Source organism: Aotus nancymaae, unplaced genomic scaffold, assembly GCF_030222135.1.
Source record: "Aotus nancymaae isolate 86718 unplaced genomic scaffold, 86718_ANA_hifiasm-v0.15.2.pri h1tg000064l_1, whole genome shotgun sequence".
Taxonomy (NCBI): domain Eukaryota; kingdom Metazoa; phylum Chordata; class Mammalia; order Primates; family Aotidae; genus Aotus; species Aotus nancymaae.
Window position 1 is genome coordinate 8,019,805 of NW_026988479.1, and position 8,568 is coordinate 8,028,372.

General features: G+C 43.1%; 1 pseudogene; it reads right to left on the reverse strand.

Annotated features, from left to right (window-relative positions):
- Window positions 1-3,269: 3,269 nt before the first annotated feature.
- LOC105715732 (neugrin-like) lies at window positions 3,270-7,764 on the reverse strand (annotated as a pseudogene).
- Between the last annotated feature and the right edge of the window lie 804 nt (window positions 7,765-8,568).

Consider the following 8,568-nt stretch of genomic DNA (forward strand, 5'->3'; position numbering starts at 1 on the left):
CTTATTGCCCCGGTTGGAGTACAATGGTGCAATCTTAGCTCACTGCAACTTCTGCCTCCCAGGTTCAAGTGATTCTCCTGGCTCAGTCTCCCAAGTAGCTGGGACTATAGGCACATGCCACCACACCCAGCTAATTTTTGTATTTTTAGTAGAGATGGGGTTTCACCATGTTGACCAGGATGGTCTTGCTCTCTTGACCTTGTGATCCGCCAGCCTTGGCCTCCCAAAATGTTGGGATTACAGGCATGAGCCACCGTGCCTGGCCTCTTTTTTTTTTTTTTTAATTAAAAACAAAATAAAACAAAACACCTGGCTAATTTTTATATTTTTAGTAGAGATGGAGTTTCACCATGTTGGCCAGGCTGGTCTCAAACTCTTGCTCTCAAGTAATCCTTCCACCTTGGCCTCCCAAACTGCTGGGATTACAGGTGTGAGCCACCATGCCTGGCTCTCAATAGGCATATTTCCAAAGAAGATATACAAATGCAAATGACCAATAAGCACATAAGAAGATAATCAACATTATTAGGCATCAGAGAAATGCATATCAAAACAGTGAGGTATCACTTCATACCCCTTAGGATGACTATAATCAAAATGACAGATACTTGATTTTGTTTATAGTACTGGTGTCTTAGTCTGTTTGTATTGCTATAAAGGAATACCTGAGACTAGGCAATTTATAAAGAAAAGAGGTTTATTTTTCTCACAGTTTTACAGGCTGTACAGGAGGCATGGTGCTGGCATCTCCTAGGCTTTTGGTGGGGTCCACAGGCTGCTTCCACTCATGACAGAAGACAAAGGGGAACCAATATGTGCAGAGTTGACAAGGCAAAAGAGGAAGCAAGAGAGCAGGGGAGGTGCCAGGCTTTTTTATAAACCAGCTCTTGTGTAAACTAATAGGGTTAGAACTCACTCACTCCCTGACCAGGGAAGTGATTAATTTATTAATGAGGGATCCGCCCCTATTACCGAAACACCTCCCAGTAGGCCCCACCTCCAACATTGGGGATCAAATTTCAATATGAGGCTTGGGGAAATAAGCATCAAAACTATAGTAGTTGTGAAGATGTGGAGAAATCGGAACACTTATAGATTGCTAGTGGGTTTACAGTGTAAAATGGTATAGCTGCTTTGGAAAACAAGTCAGTTCCTCAAAATACTTGACCCAGAAATTTTACTCCTAAGAGTATACCTAAGTTAACATGTGATCCAGAAACTCGATTCCTGGGTATACACCTAAGAAAATTCAAAACATATATTCACATAAAAACTTGTACATGAATGTTAACTACAGAATTCCTTATAATAACCAAAACGTAGAAAACAATCAAAATGTCCTTCAACTGATGAGTGCATAAATGAAATTGGTATGTACATATGAAATATTATTTGGTGATAAAAAGAGATGAATTATTGATACATGCTGCAATATTAACAAACCTTGAAAACATTATGCTGAGTGAAAAAAGCCAGTCACAAAGGAAAATATATTTTATGATTCCATTTGTATTAAATGCCCACAATAGGCAAACCTGTAGAGACAGAAAGTAGATTAGTGGTTGTCTATGGCTGGGTGGTTGGGGGATGGACACTGGCAATGGGTAGTGACTGCTAATAGGTACAGGGTTTCTTTTCATGGTGATCAGAATATTCTAAGATTTATTCTGGTGGGCCAGGCACATTGGCGTATGCCTGTAATCACAGCACTTTGGAAGGCCAAGGATCCCTTAAGCCCAAGAGTTCCAGAGCAGCCTGAGCAATAGCAAGACCCTATTGCTATTACAAAAAATTAGTCAGGCATGGTGGTGAAAGCCTGAGATCCAAGCTACATAAGAAGCTAGGGTAAAAGATCACCTGAGCTTAGGGAGGTCGAAGCTGCAGTGAGTCATGATCATGCACTGCACTCAGCCTGGGCAACAGAAGAGACCTTGGAAATGTTTCCAGAGACAAAGCAGAAGCTGTAATGCTTCCCTTATGACCTCACCTCTGAAGTCACACACTGCTGTTCTTATACTTTTCTATTGGTCACATAGGTTAGCTCTGATTCTGCATGGAAAGGGACTACACAAAGTCTCAAGTAACTGGAAATGAGCATCACTGGGAACTATCTTGGAGGCTGGTTGTCACAGTCCAAACCATAATTTTAAGCAATTTACACACAGAAAAATGCTAACGAATGCTAAAATCTAATTTTTCAAATATTGACTCAATTTTATTTCCAGTTCTTATGTATAGATATACTCTATATTTATGTTGCTCACTGTTTGAAGTTTATTCCCTTTAGGTGTATAAATTTGTTTGTTTTTTCTTTTCTTTTTTTTTTTTTTTTTTTTTTTGAGACAGAGTCTTGCTCTGTTGCCTAGGCTGGAGTGCAGTGGCACGATTTTCACTCACTGCCACTTCAACCTCCTGGGCTCAGGGAATCCTCCCACCTCAGCCTCCAAAGTAGCTAGGACTACAGACATACACCACCACATCTGGCCAATTTTTGTATTTTTTCTAGAGACAGGGTTTCACCTTTTTGCCCAGGCTGGTCTAGAACCCCTGAGGTCAAGTGATCCACCCACCTCAGCCTCCCAAAGTGCTGGAATTATAGGCATGAGCCATAGTGCCCACCCCATCTGTTTATTCTTAAGTGAGCCTTGGTAGTTTGTCTTTCAAAGAAGTTGTCCATTCATCTATGTATGTGTGTATTTATGTATTTATTTAATTTTTAAAGAGATAGGGTCTTGTTCTATTGTCAAGGCTGGAGTGCAGTGGTACAATCACGGTTCACTTCAGTCTCAGACTCCTGGGTTCAAACAGTCCTTCATCTCAGCCTCCAAGTGGCTGGGACTACAGGTATGCACCGCTAAACCCAGCTAATTTTTAAAACATTTTTTCTTTTTTTTGACTGCTACATTTTACTTTATTTTGCTCATAAGGTAAACCAAGTGACTAAGTTATCCCAAAACTGTTAGTGTTCACTGACCAAGAAGGAAATGAGGTCAGAAGGTAAAACTTTTTACTTCCCCTCAAACATATATTGCAAGTATCACAGAAAATGTTAATAACACATGCACACGGGCTGGTTTTCAACATACAGAGAGCCCAAGCAAGAAGACTGAGTACTGAAGATCTACAGCAGTCTAACTGGAAGAACTACTGCAGGAAGCTTCCCTCTATCCACGCAGCTCTTTCCTCCCACAGTCCAGGCTCATCACTTCTTCCTATTCCAAGCTGGCTTATCCAGACACAGAAATCCAGTCTGCTCCATATATATTAATTCTTGCCTCGCTATGCTTCACGAGGCATCTCCACAAGCCAAGCCTTGCCTCAAACTCTGTACAGGAAGTTCCCGTTGCTGTCGAAAAACTCTCGCCCCCTCTGCACTACTTTGCTGCTGAAGTTACCTGGCTCCTCTGCCTTCAACTCCGCCAGCTTCTGATCACTTGGCAACACACCATACCAGCTCTTCTGGTGCTCTCAGAATCACTGGAGTACTTCTGCAGCTCTCTCTGATGACCTAGGGGTGCAGCAACAGGCACAAAGCTCTCCTCCAGGTCCTGGATTCCTTTATTCCTTCCCTTCCATCTCCTTGGTGTGTCTGTCCTACAAGTGTTTGACTCTACCACTTTCAAACCTGTGTTGTGATCTGGGTCTTTGGATGCGGCTTCATGCCCTGGTGTAAGCAAAGAGCCTGACGCAGAGTGGCCTGCAGGGAGCGGCTTCGAGGTATTTCCAGAGTCCTGGAGCTGCTGGAGCGAGTGGGTAAGACCAGCTTTCTTAAGGACTTTTTGATCCTGCTTCAGCTTCTGCTTCAATGTCGGTATTAAAACATTTTTTCTAGAGACAAGGCCTCACTATGTTGCACAGGCTAGTCTCGAATTGCTGGCCTAAAGCAATTCTCCTGCCTCAGCCTTCCAAGGTGCTGGGATTATAGGTGTAAGCCACAGCACCCTGTCTATTTAATTTATTAAATGAGTAAAGTTGTTCATACTGTTCTCTTAGTGTTCTTTTAGTATCTGGGAATTTGTAGCAATAGCAATAGCACCTCTCTCATTCCTAATGTTGGTAATTTGTATCCTCTCTTTTTTTTATCCTGGGCATTATGGTTAGATATTTATCAATTTTACTAATCTTCTCATAGAATCATCCTTTGGGTTCATTGACTTTACTGTTTTTTCATTTTCTATTACATTGATTTCTACTCTGATCTTTATTTTATTTTATTTTATTTTTTGAGACAGTCTCACTCTATTGCCAGGCTGGAGTGCAGTGGCACAATTTCGGCTCACTGCAACCTCTGCCTTCAGGTTCAAGTGATTCTCCCTGCCTCAGCCTCCCGAGTAGCTGGGACAACAGGCACGGGCCACCATGCCCAGCTAATTTTTTGTATTTTAGTAGAAACAAGGTTTTACCATGTTGGCCAAAATGGTCTTGATCCACCCGCCTTGGCCTCCCAAAGTGCTGGGATTACAGGCTTGAGCCACCACGCCTGGCCCTGATCTTTATTTTTCTTTCTTTTCTTATTTTGGGATTTATTTGCTTTCATTTTTCTGTTTTTTTTCTTTCTTTCTTTCTTTTGTCTTTTTTTTTTTTTTTTTTTTTTGAGACGGAGTTTTGCTCTTGCTGCCCAGGTTGGAGTGCAATGATGCAATCTTGGCTCACCACAACCTCCGCCTCCCAGGTTCAAATGATTCTCTTGCCTCAGCCTCCTGAGTAGCTGGGATTACAGGCATGCATGCCCACACCTGGCTAATTTTTTGTTTTTAGTAGAGAGGGGGTTTCTCCATGTTGGTCAGGCGGGTCTCAAACTCCTGACCTTAGGTGATCCGCCCGCCTCAGCCTCCCAAAGTGCTGGGATTACAGGAGTGAGCCACCACACCTGACCTATTTTTCCAGTTTCTTAAGATGAAAGCTGCAGTCATTGATTTAAGACTTTTCTCCTAACATAAATTTCTTCTAAGTATTACTTTAGCAGCATTTCACAAATATTAATATGTTGTGTTTTCGTCTTAGTTAAAAATGCTTTCTAATTTTCATTTTGATTTCTTCTTTGACCATGGATTATATAGAAGTGTCTTATTTAGTTTCCATATAGTGGGGGATTTTCCAGATATGTTTCCGTTATTGATTTCTAATTTAATTCCACCATGGTTGAGGACTATATCTTGTATGACTTGAACCTTTTCGTATTTATTGAGACTTGTTTTAATTTTTTTTTTTTTTTTGAGATGGAGTCTTGCTCTGTAGCGAGGCTGGAGTGCAGTGAGTGGTGCGATCTTGGCTCACTGCAACCTCAACCTCCTGGGTCCAAGTGATTCTCCTGCTTCAGCCTCCTGAGTAGCTGGAACTACAAGCACGCGCCACCACACCTGGCTAATTTTTGTATTTTAGTAGAGATGGGGTTTCACCATGTTGGCCAGGCTGGTCTCGATGTCTTGACCTTGTGATCTGCCTACCTTTGCCTCCAAAAGTGCTGGGATTACAGGAGTGAACCACCACGCCTGGCTGAGACTTGTTTTATAGTGTAGAATGTGAACTACCTTGGTAGCCAGGTGCAGTGGCTCACACCTGTAATCCCAGCACTTTGGGAGGCTGAGGTGGGCAGATCACTTGAGGTCAGGAGTTCGAGACCAGCCTGGCCAATGTGATGAAACCCCCATCTCTACTAAAAATATAAAAATTAGCCAGGTGTGATGGCCCATGCCTATAATCCCAGTGACTTGGGAGGCTGAGACAGGAGAATCGTTTGAACCCAGGAAATGGAGGTTGCTGTGAGCCAAGATCATGACAATGCACTCCAGTTTGGGCGACAGAGCTAGATCCAGTCTCAAAAAAAAAAAAAATTTTTTTTCAGGCACACCCGGCCTGAAATGTGTATTTTTATTTTTATATTCACCCAGTCATCCAAACAACAGAGCTTGAAACCTTTCCAGGTATACCTCTCTCACTACTGTAATCAACTCATCACAAAATTCTGTCATTTCTACCTTCTTAATACCTCTCATACCTAAGGCGAGGCGTGGTGGCTCATGCCTGTAATTCCAGCACTTTGGGAGGCTGAGGCAGGTGGATCGCAAGGTCAAGAGATCAAGACCATCATGGACAACATGGTGAAACCCCGTCTCTACTAAAAAAACAAAATTAGCTGGACATGGTAGCACATGTCTGTAGTCCCAGCTACTCGGGAGGCTGAGGCAGGAGAATCACTTGAACCCAGGAGGCAGAGGTTGCAGAGAGCTGAGATCATGCCACTGCACTCCAGCCTGGCTACAGAGTGAGACTGTCTCAAAAAATATAAATATATATATATATATTTAATAATAATGAGCCAACACATTTAATAAAATGTGAAAATAATTTTCCTTGAATATTTCAATGTTGAATACAAGCTGATCAGCTATGTATTTTGTGATTATTATACATATATATTTAAAAAAATATATAATATTGTTTAAAATATTTCTTCTTTCCCTCTTTCTCTCTTTTTTTTTTTTTGACATGCGGTATTACTCTGTTGTCCAGGCTGGAGTGCACTAGCTCAATCACAGCTCACTGCAGACTTGACTTCTCCAAGCTCAGGTGATTCTCCCACCTCAGTTTTTGCATTTTTGGTAGAGATGGGGTCTTGCCATGTTGCCCAGGTTGGTTTCAAACTCCTGGGCTCAACGAATCTGTCCACCTGGACCTCCCAAAGTGCTAAGATTATAGGAGTGAACCACCATGCCCGACCTTCTGTATTTTTATACATGTTTACAAATGCCATTAACATCAAGGGTTTTATTAATTTTATCTTTTTTTTTTTTTTTGAGACGTAATCTCGCTCTGTCACCCAGACTGGAGTTCAATGGTACAGTCTCAGCTCACTAGAATCTCCGCCTCATGGCTTCAAGCGATTCTCCTGCCTCAGCCTCCCAAGTAACTGGGATTACAGGCGCCTGCCACCACGCCTGGCTAAATTTTGTGTTTTCAGTAGAGACGGGGGTTCTACCATGTTGGCCAGGCTGGTCTTGAACTCCTGATGTCAGGTGATCCACCCATCTCGGCCTCCCAAAGTGCTGAGATTATAGGCGTGAGCTACCTCACCCAGCCTGGTGATATGATTATGATGCCTTCTTAGGATTAGATTAATATTACAGGCCCAAAAGAAAAGTGATGCCATCTCACATAAACTGAGATAATAAAATCTGGGTCACAGATAATTTGATTCTTGGTTGAAGTCTAGGGCTTGGCTGCTTCTTACAGAGTCATGTAATTGGTTTCTTTATTTCTAGTCTTGACAAAGTTTTAAATGTTTCTTGAATGTAAGATTCTCCTGTCATCTTCCAAATAAAATACAAATTCCTTAGCCTGACCTATTGTACCCTTTTTTTTTTTTTTTTCTTTGAGATGTAGTTTCACTCTTGTTACCCAGGCTGGAGTGCAATGGAGCGATCTCAGCTCACCGCAACCTCCGCCTCCCGGTTTCAGGCAATTCTCCTGCCTCAGCCTCCTGAGTAGCTGGAATTACAGGTATGCGCCACCATGCCCAGCTAATTTTTTTGTATTTTTAGTAGAGACGGGGTTTCACCATGTTGACCAGGCTGGTCTTGATCTCCTGACCTCGTGATCCACCCGCCTCGGCCTCTCAAAGTGTTGGGATTACAGGCGTGAGCCACCGCGCCCAGCCCTATTGTACCCTTGAGAATAAAACAATTATCACCAGCAGCCTCAAGCCCTGCCAGGCTCCCGTACAAACAGGCTTCCCGCCAGGCCCAACAGCTGTTTCTCAGCCATATCCGCCACCCCTGGAAGACTCTACCAAACTTCCAGCAATTGTTTAAGTCTCTAAGCTCTCTAGCAAGACATTTGCAGCACTTAGAGACAAATCTATAATTGTTTATTAATAGCCTATAAACCCTCAAGGGACAGGACCAGTTACTTAATAACAGTTGTTAAAGTTTGACTGAATGAGTAAGTTTTCTCTTCTGTCCACAGGCTCAGTGACCCTTCAAGACTGCTAACTAGAGAGGATTTTTCCTCGTGCAGATGTCTTGTGGTTTTGGTTTACATGTTGTGTGATCCTAGATTTTTTTTTTTTTTTTTTGAGACAGAGTTTCGCTCTTGTTACCCAGGCTGGAGTGCAATGGCGCGATCTCAGCTCACCGCAACCTCCGCCTCCCGGGTTCAGGCAATTCTCCTGCCTCAGCCTCCTGAGTAGCTGGGATTACAGGCACGCGCCACCATGCCCAGCTAATTTTTTGTATTTTTAGTAGAGACGGGGTTTCACCATGTTGACCAGGATGGTCTCGATCTCTTGACCTCGTGATCCACCCGCCTCGGCCTCCCAAAGTGCTGGGATTACAGGCGTGAGCCACCGCGCCCGGCCGATCCTAGATTTTTTAATGAATTTGCCTAGTACAGAATCCCCTCAGGGCTTTTGTTTTGTTTTTTGAGACGGAGTCTTGTTCTGTTGCCTGGAGTGCAGTGGTGCAATCTTGGCTCACTGCAACCTCCACTTCCCGGGTTCAAGCAATTCCCCTGCCTCAGTCTCCCAAGTAGCTGGGAGGCTGGGACTACATGTGCATGCTGCCACACCCG